A 14,045-nucleotide genomic window follows, 5' to 3' on the forward strand; every position below is an offset into this window, starting at 1 on the left:
CTCAAGTAAGGCTCATTTAACATCACAACAAATTTCACTTCTCCCCATATGCTGCACATCCACAGCATTACACAGCTTTTTTTTTTTTTCCTCCAAGAGAACACACCCAGCTCACAGCCTCCACACCTGTTTTAGCTCCTGTATCCAGACTAATCAGAACATGTTCCACAGAAGCTAAGAGAGCAGTCAAGCATCCCTGTTTGCTGATTTACACATCACACAGCCTAGCTTTGTGAAAGCAATGTTGAAGAAATATAATCAGTTTATTTGCTCTGTGACAGCTGTGTAAACCACAGAAAGGAATGTGACAAATGAAGGCATCAGATGTGCTGTGCAGGGAGTGAATACATTACACTTCCAATTACCAGAGTAGCTGCTACTTTCCCTAAATAGGCTGGTACTGAACCCCAGAGCCATTGTCATGACACCACTGAGCATCCCCAGCAAGGCACTGGTTGTGAGCATTCCTCTTAGGACAGGCTCCAGATGAGGCAGGAGCTGACAGCCACTCCTGGGCCCACAAAGTGCTACCAGGGATGGGGCCGGCACCACATGAAGTAGTGGCAGGAGAACAGGAGCTACAGAGCTCATCACTTCTGGAGCAGTTGGAGCTGATGTAGGAAGAGACCTTTCCTCCGCCCTGGGCTGTGGGATCTACGTCCCAAAGGGTGCTGAGAGCTGATGGGGCAAAGCCCTGAGAACCTGATCTGAGTCCAAAGCTGACACCACACCAAGCACAGGCTGGGACACCAGCAGTCCATTCCCAGCCCTGGATCCCATGATCCTGACATCTAAGACACTCTTGTAGCATTTAATCTGATAGGACCCATATGTAAAATGATTCAGGCAGCTTTTTCTCATTAAGAGACATACTGTGGTATACAGCAGCCCTGAAAAAATCTGTTTCTGCCTAGCAAACGCTAAGGGCCTCTGAGCCACTAATCTGATTGTAAAGTTAAAAAGTTAAAGCATAGTGCCACTTAACCTTGCTGTAAGTGAGAAGACTTCACGCACCTCAGGAATCATGACCTGTGTTACAGACCTCAGCAGCAATGCTCCTGGTGCTTTAGTGAGACCCATGACTATGCAATGCAGTGGGCACTACGTGCCTGGGGCACCTGGCTGCTGCAGCAAGAACCCTGACCTCCCAGCAGCCACTCCCAACTCTCTGGCTCCTGAACCCCCCCCTTCATACTGCACTGTTCTCCTCCAGCTGGGACTCACCGCTCAGAAACTGTGGCCAAGAAATGACAGAGCCATAAGATTAGAAGGGACCTCAGGACATTCCCACTCCAACCCCCCTCGTACAGGCCAGCAGAAGTTCTGCTCCCAAAGTTTCCATTTGCTGTGGGGAGCTGAGGAGTGGAGGAGCCTGGGCAGTGTTTCTAGAGACAAGCAGTGTATTTGAGCTGCTCACAGCAAAGAGGACCTTAGAGAGACTGAAGCTATGCAGACTCTTAGCTTCTCATTTCATAACCCATTAACTTTACAGACACTGTCCAGACTGCCTGCTCCAGATGAAAGGTCTCTGATTATCTTTCCAGGTAAATTAATGCCTGACATATTTTGTTATTAGATTTTGAAGGGCCTAATAAATAAATTTACTAGGCAATTTCTTCATTCAGTATTGCAGTTTAAACCAATAGACAACAGCAGAGAACTGGTTCACTGAAGCTCTCCTGTTGCCATACAGCTGGTGTAAGTCATCCCTTAACATTGCCCAGCTACACTTCCTGGCCACCTCACAGCACACAAACACAACTCCTGCACACTGCTGCCTTTGTGCACAGGCTGCTGCAGCCTCTGTGCAGCTGAACAAAGGCTCAGAACTTCTGTCCACTCATACATCAAAGCCTAAATTCCCATTAGCTGTTGAAAACTATTTAATAATTGTTCTTAAAATACTTCTTAGTTCAAAAGTAGATGAAGCAGATATTTTAGATGTCAGGGAAGACATTTCCTTATTCCCACTGGAGATATTATTTGTGCCTTCTAAACACCAAAGCTATTACAATAAACAATTCCATGCAAATAGGAGGTATTTATAAGCAGAGAGGCGCTCATGGGAATGAAATTATGAACACAATTTCTTATTCCTACTCTTAAAATAGTCCCTATTTTATGCAGATTAAAATTCTCCCTTGAACTATTCCTGTCCCTGTTCCCACCCTAGCACAGGTCAGGAGGAGGCAGCCCCAGGCCTCACTGCCCAGCCCCCGCCTGGCACAGCTGGGCTCCTACCACCACTGGATCACCAGCTGCTCCAGGCTGCAACCAAAGCTGCTGACTCTGGTGTGCTTGCCATGCTTATCACAAGTTAACAGGCCAAGAGAAGCTGATGAACCTGTGTTCTTGGCCAGCTTCACAGTGATCTCGTGCCAGTCTCAAGTAGCAGCAGCCATAGATGATTCATTTTCAGCAATATCAGATACAGGATTCCATCTGCACTGCTCTATGCCATGGCTGTTACTATATTCCATAAGTGCCAGAATCTACAGAATTTGGTATTAGCCTCATGTATCTGTGAGAAAGATACCAAACAAAAAACCACAAAGGACCATTTCTAACTCAGAAGCTATGATTTTGAAGGATATGAGTTTTAATGCGTGTAATTGAAAGTTGTTAACAAAACTGAACCCTTACAAATACATTATCAAAATGCACTAGGAAGAGATACTTCCATTTGATTGCCAATGATTCCATTTGATTGCTTTGAATTTGGTTCTAGGTGGGTTTTTTTTTTTGAAGGGAGAAACAAAAAGAGAAAAGGAATATTTAGATGAAATATCTAAATAACCCATGAGACTATGTTTGGAATTAAAAAACAAAAAGTACTTTGAAAGAGTGACCTTACAGCAAAGTTGCCAGTAACAGTGGTACTTCCAAGTGACCAGCACTGCACTTGCCCACAGCTCAGCCCTGAGCAGCAACTGGCACAAGCAGGTCAGAAGCAGGACAGGGGATATCCACACTGCTGGGATCAGGCTTCTATCTGAGGGTAGCCTTCCATCCCTCTGAGATGGTTTTCCATTGGGCATCTGTATCCGCACTGCAGAACATGTGCTCAGCTTTGAAGTCTATGGAACAGAATGACTTTTTCCACAACACAGCCATAGCCTAAAAATGAGCATAATGTAATAACCACATGATCTTTGTTCTTTAAGACTTTTGGTGCTCTCAAAATCATGTTACTCACAAATAAAAGCACAGGTGACATCAAACTCCCAAATTGAATGAGCTCTGAACATAAATAGAAGTTGGAGGACACAAATACATCTTGATATCTAAGGACATTCTGTACAGGCAAAACAGCTGCATTCCTGGGACTTGGCCATGAAATTGCCTTTACATGGTCAACTACAGCTTTGTATTCACTGATGGAACAACTGGACATTGCATTTCATCATGCTGGAGTGGACAAGCTGTTCTCCCTCACTCTATGCTCAGGCCTTTCTACTACCAGTGTTGCTCATCCAGCTCTTCTCTGCTTATCTTTCTGCCCCAGCACCTTGCCAGCCTGGAGCTGTGTAAGAAATACTCCTTGGAGACAGTTAATAGAAGACAGAGTGCTCTCCAGTCTCACCTTCAGCTTGTCAGCTCTTCCCTCTGGAAAGGGCACAGTGGGAATTGCACAGTATCTCCTGGCTGCAGGGATGCTCCTGGGCTCAAAGGGCCACCTTAACACCCAGAGCCCCAGAAAAAAAGCTTGGAAGAGTCTGGCACTGCATCCTGTATGGGTGTTCTTCCAGGGGCAGAGGTGGCTTGGTGATGGTACTGCCAGATTAAAGCTCACTGACCTTACATTGCACCCTGTTATGAGCTGGGGTTCAGGAGGGCCGTCCATGGTCCCGATCTCTGCCAAGTGGTTTTCCCCATTTATCTGAGCTTGAACTCCTGTATCAAGAAAACAGCACTAAAGCAGCAGACCTATACTGCCATGCACAGGGATCCATGAAGAAACAACACTGGTTATCAGAAAGACACAAATGCTCTGAAGTATGTATGCAAAATGCTAGTAAATATTTTCATAAGGTATTAGTGGTTGACTTAGAAGGCACTGTGCTAATCTACACAGAGCAAGACCAACATGTCTACTTACAACATAGGATTCTATGCTCTTAATGGTCCTGTAATTTTCAGCTAAAGCCTGTTTCCAGAGGATTATCAATTGTCTCTCATAGGCATTATTTGTAGAAAATTCTCAGGAACACCATGCATATTTTAGCAGAGCCTGAATTATGCAGAGAACATGCCTTGTTTTCATATCTATAGGAGTAACTGGCTTATAAGCACATGTCACTTGAGAAATTGTGTACAGGTTTTAAATTGTGGATCATCACATCAGTATCCTCCATGAGCCTTTAATGCTTGTAAACATTTTATTTAGTAATGAATCTGGCTTTTATATAAGTGTTCTTCCTGAAGTTTATTCTAGGAAGAACAGAACAGGAATTCTCATAATAAAAGATAAATTGTAGGTAAATCATATAACAGTATATAAAATTTAAGGATATTTCATAATTTAAATTCCACAAATCACGTATCACATTAAGCAAATTAAGAAAACACAGATCAAAGCAGAGAATTCACAAAGTCAAGCACTTGTAGTTATAGCCTGTGAAAGTTTAACAGCTCTCTCCTTTTTTCCTTAAGGTAGTAAACAGCCATAAAAGCACTGGTGGGAAGGGCTACCAGCCTGTCCAGCTGCTCGCAAGGGCAGTTACGAGCTTTCAAACAGGTCTGATAAGTCATTGCCCAGGCTCCAGGCATTCAGACTGCGCCAATCCCTGTCCCAGCACTCTCCAGCTCTTCTGGTGGAGAGTTGGAATCACAGAATCATTTAGGTTGGAAAAGACCTTCAGGATCATCGAGTTCAATCATTAACCTGACCTACTGAGTTCCATTACTAAACAGCTCCTACTGCCATGTCAACATCTCTAAAATGCCTTCGGAGATGGGCTGCTCTGAAAAGGGTTGGTGTCCCATCTCAATGGTTGAATACCCTCTTTGAAGAGATTATTCCAAACACCCAGTATAAAAAAATGCCCAGTGCAGCTTGAGTCCATTTCCTCACATTCTCTCACTTGTCACCTGAGAAAAGTGACTGCCACCCTCCTCACCGCAACTTCCTTTCAGATAATTGTAGGTCTCCCCTCAGCCTCATAGAATCACCGAATGCCCCGAGTTAGAAGGGACTGAAAGGATCATCGAGGTCAACGCCTTTTCTCCAGACTAAACATCCTCGACTCCTTCAGACACTCCTCCTCCACAGACAGCGCGCAGCGGCACCCCATCCATCAGCCAACTCCCGCACGGTCCCACCAGCCCCCAGCTCCGTACAGCCCCGTTCCGCACAGCCGCTCCCGCCGCCCCGCCTCTGGAGCTGCCGCTTTCCGAATGGCTCGGGCAGATACTTCGCCTGTAGACCCGGAAAATGTCTCCGTTCCAAACAATCTGACATAGGGATTTCACAGCCAATTTATGGAATATCTTCACAGATCAAAGCATGGTTTGAGCCAGAAGGGACCTTTAACGGCCAACTCCCTGCAATAAATAGAGGCATCTACAGTTCACTCAGGCGCTCAGACGCACTCATCCTGAAGCACAGACCAGGACACAGAAGCAGCCCCTGTGAGAACACAGCACCTGCAGAACGGGATCACAAGACACGTTACGGGCACGTAAAACCATTTTGGGGCACGCAGGTGGGTGAGTCAGAAGCAACTTGCCCAGAAGCAGACGCGATCCATCTTAAAATACACAGACTAATGCCATTGGCACCGCTGTGCCGAGCGCAGGAGCCAAACCCATCCGCCCTCCCGGCGGTGAGCTGAGCCGGCCCCGAGCGACGGGATTTTCTCCATTGAAAGCCCCGAGCTGCTGCGTTCCACGAGCGCCATCTGCTGGCACTGCTGCGCATCGCCCGGGCGGCTCCGGCTCCGCTCAAGGGCAGGCTGTTGTGAACCCCCCGATAGAGATCTATACTGGTTGGATAATCACAGCTGCGATGCCATTAAGAGGCATTTTGTCATCCAGCTGTACGTCTGTTATTCAAAAGGTAATTCTCAGAGCACTGGGAGATCTCATCCAGTTTAATTTAAAACACACACTTCCAAATGCCTTTTATCTGCAGAAGAAATCAATTTAGAAGGCTAGAGAAAATCTAGAAAAACTGAATGAGTATAAGTCTATGGGGCCAGATGGCGTGCATCCCAGGGTCCTGAAGGAGCTGGCTGAGGTGGTTGCTGAGCCGCTCTCCATCATATTTGAGAAGTCGTGGCTGTCAGGTGAGGTCCCGGACGATTGGAGGAAGGGTCACGTCACTCCCATTTACAAGAAGGGGAGCAGGGAGGACCCGGGTAACTACAGGCCGGTGAGTCTCACCTCCGTGCCTGGGAAGATTATGGAACAGATCCTCCTGGACAATATGCTTGATCACATAAAGAACGAGCACGTGATCCTAGATAGCCAGCATGGCTTCACCAGGGGAAGGTCATGCTTAACTAATCTTGTGGCCTTCTATGATGGAGTGACGGCATTGGTGGACGAAGGGAAGGCAACTGATGTCATTTACCTGGACCTGAGCAAGGCCTTTGACATGGTCCCCCATCACATCCTCATCTCCAAACTGGAGGGAAGTGGATTTGACGGGTGGACAACTAGATGGATAAGCAATTGGTTGAAAGGCCGCAGACAGAGGGTGGTGGTCAATGGCTCTATGTCCAGGTGGAGGCCGGTAACGAGCGGTGTCCCTCAAGGGTCTGTCTTGGGACCGGTGCTCTTTAACATCTTTATTAATGACATCGATGAGGGAATGGAGTGCACCCTCAGCAAGTTTGCTGATGACACCAAGCTGAGTGGTGCAGTCGATACGGTGGAGGGAATGGAGGCCATTCAGAGGGACCTTGACAGGCTGGAAAGCTGGGCTCGGGTGAACCTAATGAGGTTCAATAAGGCAAAGTGCAAGGTTTTGCACTTGGGCCGGAAGAACCCCAGGCACCTGTACAGGCTGGGGGGAGTTGTCCTTGAGAGCAGCTCGGCAGAGAAAGACCTAGGGGTCCTGATAGATGAGAAACTTAACATGAGCCAGCAGTGCGCTCTGGCAGCCCGGAAAGCAAATGGGATCCTGGGCTCCATCAGGAGAGGGGTGGTCAGCAGGGATAGGGAGGTGATTGTCCCTCTCTACTCTGCTCTTGTGAGGCCCCATCTGGAGTACTGTGTTCAGGTGTGGAGCCCTCAGTACAAAAAAGACATGGAGATTTTGGAAAGGGTCCAGAGGAGGGCCACGAAGATGATCAGGGGGCTGGAGCACCTCCCCTATGAGGACAGGCTGAGGGAGTTGGGTTTGTTCAGCCTGGAGAAGAGAAGGTTACGGGGCGACCTCATTGCAGCCTTTCAATATCTGAAGGGAACTTACTCCCAGGAGGGGAGTAAACTCTTCATAAGGGCTGATAATAGCAGGACACGGGGAAATGGTTTTAAGTTAAAAGAGGGAAGATTTAGGTTGGATGTTAGGGGGAAGTTTTTTACTAGGAGGGTGGTTAGGTCCTGGAACAGGCTGCCCAGGGATGTTGTGGATGCCCCGTCCTTGGAGGTGTTCAAGACCAGGTTGGACGAGGCTCTGGGCAACCTGATCTAGTAAAGGTGTATGTTTGGTGGCCCTGCTAGGCAGGGGGGTTGGAACTACATGATCCTTGAGGTCCCCTCCAACCCAGGTCATTCTGTGTGATTCTGTGATTCTGTGAGATGCTACATTTGATTTCCAGCTTTTCCCAGAAAGTGTCTGCACAGGTTCCCAGAGAACACCACACTCGCAACATCAGCCATTATCCCATTCTCCTCTTCCCAGCATAACTCAAAACAAGGCCTGGCTTGATATCCTCTACATTCAAATAGAAACTCGCTGCCTGAGTAGCATATCTGTAGACTGAAGTCCATGATCCCCCACCCCCTTCTGCACATAAATGACAGAATGTCTGCTAAGATGAATGTAACCAATTCATCACTGAAAGGAGACTCCTCCTTTACCCAGCTGCCTCTGAGAGCATCTGTATGTGAAACTCCACACCAGAATTACTTCATCTCACTTTATCGTAAACCTGTTCTGAGAAACAGATGGCACATGGAGGATGTGCTGCACTGCACCCACAAAAATCCACTGCCTGTGAGCACAGCAGATTAATGACATTTCTCAAATTATGAGTACATACCCATTTTCAGGTGTCAGATAGATGATGCCTGAAATTTTATTGCCAGTACTCTAGAAATCCAACATCTACTCTATTTCCTTAGATGTTATTTCTGGCAAAATGTGTAATTTATGCCTTCCAAGCCAACTAAACAGCAGTGTATTGACAGCCAGCCAAACAAATGTGCTGAAAAGCAGATGCAAACAGACACATCCTTAATACATCTAAAGTTAGGAAGACAGAGGTCAAGCAAAGCCAACTGTTGCACAAAATTTAGTTCAGAAATAGTATGAGGAAGTTTTACTGTCACTTTCTTCATTAACTGTAACCTCCTGGGCCTCCTGAAGAGAAATGGGAAGGTCCATAAAAGGTAAGGTAAGAGCTTGCTCCTTCAGTCTTCCTGACTCCAAAGGAAAAGTAGAACATACCAAGAGACCTCGCTGAGCAAGAAATAACCAGCTGGGATTTCAATGAAAATTCTCAAGTGTACCTCAGGTTCAGGATCCTGGGCATTACTCAGATGGAATCCCAATTTAGGCAGATCACAAATCATCTGAGTTGGAATGGACCTTTAAAGTCCATCTGGTCCAACTCCTCTAAAGTGAGCAGGAACACCTGCAGCTCAATCAGCCAGATTAATGGGCACTGCAAGAGCAAGCACATGAAAAGCAAACACACCTGACCAGTGGCCATCTGCAAAAGCACCATCCCAGCAGATTCGGAGTAAAACCATGCAAGACCTCCAAGACCTACATCTGCCCTCCTGTCCTGAGAGAGATCCAGAAAGACAGAGACTTTCACAGGCATCAGTTGCCTGTCATGTAATTAAACTCACTGCCAAAGTATTCTAAATCTCAAAGTATTGCTAAACAAAAATCCATCAGCACTTCATTATATATTATTTTCAGTAGAAGATATGTTTTCCACATTTGACTTATAAACTCACCAGAAAACTTATGATAGTGTTGCTTTTATCAAAGAGAGAATTATGCCTAATACATTTGTATTATAAACAAAACAAGCTGATTGCTTAGAAATTGTGTTTTTGAATCATCTTCCAATATTGCTTGTGTTACTTTTTTTTGGCTCAGCTCCATAAATGCAGATGCTATTTTAAGGGCTTCCCTTCCTACTTTTCTTGTCCCCATGAACTAACTACAAATACTTATTAATTTAATGAAACTGCAGAGCATGCTGCCCACAAAATGCTGCAGCAAATAACATTTCAAGTGGTCAATATTGATTTTGTGAGAGCTGCTTGCAGTTACCTCTGGAAATACCTGCAGAAGCACTGCTTATCAACACACATTTGTGGGAATATATGATTTATACACTGGACTAGAAGAATAAGGTTAGAGCAATTCCAGAAAGCTAATAGAAAATCTAATAAGCATTATATAAGGACAGGATTAATTCAGTAGAGGACCATCTGTAACACGCAGTTTTAGAATTACAGGTTAAGAAAAGAAAGGAAGAAAAACAAATTCAACTCCTTCACTGAGATCCTTAACACAACCCACAACAATTCTTCCACCTGAGAAAATTCAGCAGGACCTCCAAGTGCAGAATGAGCTGGGGCAGCCATGCAACTACTGTTGCTTTGCTGCAGCTCTGTTAACTCACAAGAAACCTGGTCTTGCTGACAGCTCATTGAACAGGTGGGACTGAATAAAGGAACTCTCTGCATAAAAATAAGAAAATAATCAGCTGTAGAATATTTACATTTTTGCATTTCAAAAGCTTACTTTCTTATGTCATAATTACTTTCATCTTCTTATTGGTATATTATATTCTTGTGCTCTATTGTCTACAGTGATCCTTTAAGGAATTTAAAAAAACATTTTCTTATTAAAAACTACAGTTTCAGTCCACCATTATTTTCATACTACTTCCTGCTGAACTCTCACCTGTAACATCCAGCACCACCCCCCAACACATCCACCTATCAGTTAAAAGTAGCCCCAGCACTGAGGGAACTTAAGCAGTAGATCTGGCTCTTAAGTGAACACAGCTGTACCTTAATTAGAGCTTCAGGTGTTCTACCATAGCCTTTTGTCCATGAAAGCTTCTTGCTGAGCACTGCAGCAGTCATGTAACAAACACAGACTTGCCCTACACTGAGGGGGAAGGAACAAACAAAATCATTTTGTCTTCTACAGCATTAGATAGAGACAATCCACAACAAAACTTTCTGCCACCACACAGCCAGGGTGGACAGCAATGCAGCAGCAGGCTAAATACACTGACCTTCCTAGTGCAAAATCACTGCAGTTTTACTAAGGAAAGTGCTGGACTATAAAGCTGCTGGGAACAGCAAAACCATGCACTAAATACCTAGTCTAGTACTACCTGTCCTCCTTCATTAAGCCAAGAAACATTCATTACTTGAATCAAGAGAAAGACAAGGCCACCTCATCAGAATAGCAGAGAGAGCCGACATAATGCTACAGCAGGATGGAAAGTACCACAATAACAGTAGGGTGGCAAAGTCTTATGCTACAGCAGATGAGAACAAGACCAAATCCAACAGCCACAGAACTGAAAAAAAAAGAGCTGCTTACCTTTAGAAGACTTCAGGCAAGTAGGAATCTCCATCAAAATCCCTTTGCTGCCAAAGCCAACCTTAAATGAGGTCTGGGAAGGGGAGGATCCTGGCTCCACCCCTTCCATCATTCAGGTACATTGCATGCACCTGAACTCCCCTGGCTGGTCCTGCCTTCCCACCAGGTGCTCCATCACTGCTTCGGGCTGTGACAGCATTTCTGCTACTGCTGTATTTCAGGAAAAGCTCTAGGACAAATGCTGCATTTCCAGGGTAGATGAGTGTATGTGTGCATAGTGTGTGATCCACCGCAGCTACTTATTGCAGGCCTGGGCAAAGAAAGGAGCTTCTCTTGGGACGAGGGATTAGTTCAACATGGAAATTGCATAGTGGGTGCTGGTACAGCCCACCCTGGCCCCAGAAAGTGCCAGGTCCTGCTCAAGGCAGGGCCAGCAGCTCCAGAGCCAGTGCTGAGCCAGGGGTAGGAAAGGGAAACACCCAGAGGAAGACACCAGGTCAGCTGCCAGAGTGACAGCAACGACAGAGCGCAGCCAGCACCACCACATCAGGGAAAAATGCTATACAAGATTATACAGAACATTATACAAAAATGATTAATTGAAGAACTGAGCTTTAGAACAGTAATAGTTCTTTTCTCAAAGCATTACATTGATCATTTGATTTTAAAATCCTTATTGAATTAAATGCTTGGTGTGCCTTTATTCAGCTTTACTTTTCTTCACATTAGTCTTTGATCAGTTAATATTTCTGTGCCAGGGTGAAAAGGAAAAAAAAGAAAAATGATTGCTCTGTCACTTCAAGCCTTCAGCTTTTCATTTATCTATAAACAAATGAGGTAGGAAAGACCTTTCTATCTCCTTGGGTCTGATCTTAGTTTCTACTTTTTTGTAGCATCTATTTAATTTATATTCATAGATGTATAACATGTAATTCATAGTTGTATTTATACATCTATGTAGCATACTACTTAAGATAGAAAATTAATGCATTAGTGCCATAAACAATGATATGTTAATTATTAAGCATTTTTAAAAGCCCAATTCATTTGTACTGAGTGAGCATAAATTATATAATAACCCTTTGACGACAAGTCATTGCTTTTCCTCACCTTTCCTTGCATATGTTTATTTTTCTCTTTTATGTCTTTACTTAAGAAGTCTATCAGCATATTCATCCCTGTTCTTTAGATACGAAGTAAACTACATTCTCCAGAAAGCCCCACACTGACACACTTTGGAAGCACCCAACCCACAGATAGCAGGGATCTGGAAATAAGCCATCCTCCTCCACACATATGCAACGCAGAGTTATCAGAAGAGTTTTACTTTACAAATCTTAACATATTTAGAAAGTTTTTGTTTGTTTGTTTGTTTGTTTGTTTTTGATTCAGGGAATTTAGGGGTCAGAGTAAGATGTTCGTATAAAGTTATGTGAAGATCTTTGGGAGCTGTTTGTGAGCCATAGGTAGACACCAAGTAGAGCCAGCCCTTCCAAGCAGCTAGAGCTCCCCCTGCATGGGGTGGTCAACCCATGGAAGTGGTGGGCACTCACCCCACCCCGTGCCCTTGCAGAAGGGAAGCCCAGGTCCCCTAAACTGGGGTAGGATCAGAGCAGGTGCAGTGCCTGATCCAGTCAGACAGGATCACAGGATCCAGCAGTTCAGTGTCACAACATGAGCAGCAGGAAGCAGGTTTAGATCAGCACGGAGTGCTCTGGCTGTGAGAAGATGGCACAACTAATGTCATTCATTCCTCCACCACAAATCTTAGGGAACGCTCTTCAACTTCTAAACAAGATTTGTTATGTAATTACAAATTCCAGACTATGGTTCAGATAACCTTTCATTTTGTTCTAAGGCTTAAATTTTACTTCCCATAGGCACAGATAATCCCCAAATTATTTTATATTCAATTTTTATGTAACAAAAAATAATGTTATTCCGTTAGCTGAAAAATTGAGGTGTTTACTTTCATGGCTTACTCTGTTCTTTTTCTCAAAGGCAATGCCAACTGGTCAATAACTGTGGCACCTTTTGGACAACCATAGCTAATGATATTTTGTGTAGACACACAGTATCCACCTTCGTCTATCTGGAAACAAAGTCAGAATTACTTTCTAATTTCTATTCCTATCCAGTTGTAATCATATGCACATATTAAAATTAAACTGAATTACACTCCAGACCTGAATCATCTCTGCTTCACGTCAGACCTCTTCAGCACAGTACTAGGGAGCAACCAGCATTGTAGCAGCACACTATGGGCAAGGAATCCAGGACACTGAGAGTGTAACCTCCCTGACTGCTTGCTGTCCTGTTACAGTGCTGTGACCTTCCTGCTAGCATGAAGAAATTCTGAAACAAGAGAATAGCTTCATTGTGTTAATAACAATCATTACGCTCCTTTTTCCTCACATATTTTCCTCCAAGCCTTTCGAAATCTGCAGGCATATTTTCAGAGCATCAAGCCTAAATTCATATTTGCACAATCCATCTGCTTCAGCCAGGATTCTCCTGTAATTAACTGAAAAGCACACAGAGCAGTGCTGACAACCTGAAGTCTTCTGACGCTCCTGTCCTACTGATCTGGACACTAAACAGGGGAAAGCTACTGCAGACATTAGTGGATTCACAGCTGTATACTCAAATTTTCCTGTGCTCAAACTCATTTCTTTGTTTGGGAAGTTGAAAAGGAATTGAAGAGCATGAGTTAAATATTTCATGTTGTGCTGGAATGTATAATTCATGATCAAATCCTTCAGAAAGGAATGGATAAGATGGAGCTGCAAAGGCTTTAAGTGAAGTATTTTCTTTTTCTAGTAAACAGACTGCTGAAAAAGTGCTCTCCTAATTTTCTGTTGGTATTATAAAGAGAATTAAAAACAAGTGATAGAAGTAAGAGATGTGCTAAATGGATTTGAGAAGTTATTCATTCATACACTTTGTTGATTGATGCAATTAATGTTTTATACGTGCTTTTCCAAAGGTACTCCGTTGTACTGAGTTCCTCCACATATCATAGCCTCCCATAGGAATGGGATGCATTGGCCTCAACGTTTAAACAGCTCCATACGTTGTTTGTTTTTTGTGCTAAGCTACAGGAGTCAAGGGGGCTATTTAGCAGTACAGAGCTTCTGGAACTGGTTCACTCCATTAAAGCTGATATGGTGCTTTCCAAAATCTATAGTGCTGTCCTCCCCTTCTCTAGCTGGACACCCCTACCTCCCTCAGCCTCTCCTGATAGCAGAGTTGTTCCAACCCCTGCATCTTTTTGGTGACCCTGCAGTGGACTGTT

General features: G+C 44.4%; 1 long non-coding RNA gene across 1 annotated transcript; it reads right to left on the minus strand.

The window, feature by feature from the left end:
* Window positions 1-1,955: 1,955 nt before the first annotated feature.
* Window positions 1,956-10,777, minus strand: LOC116234632 (uncharacterized). The gene is made up of 4 exons (XR_004168159.2): window positions 10,751-10,777; window positions 10,207-10,306; window positions 3,798-3,894; window positions 1,956-3,117 (listed from the first exon to the last, which is right to left on the minus strand). It is a non-coding gene; the product is annotated as an uncharacterized LOC116234632 (long non-coding RNA).
* Window positions 10,778-14,045: the final 3,268 nt, after the last annotated feature.

This window comes from Phasianus colchicus, chromosome 5 (genome assembly GCF_987193195.1).
Source record: "Phasianus colchicus chromosome 5, bPhaCol1.hap1.1, whole genome shotgun sequence".
Lineage (NCBI taxonomy): Eukaryota > Metazoa > Chordata > Aves > Galliformes > Phasianidae > Phasianus > Phasianus colchicus.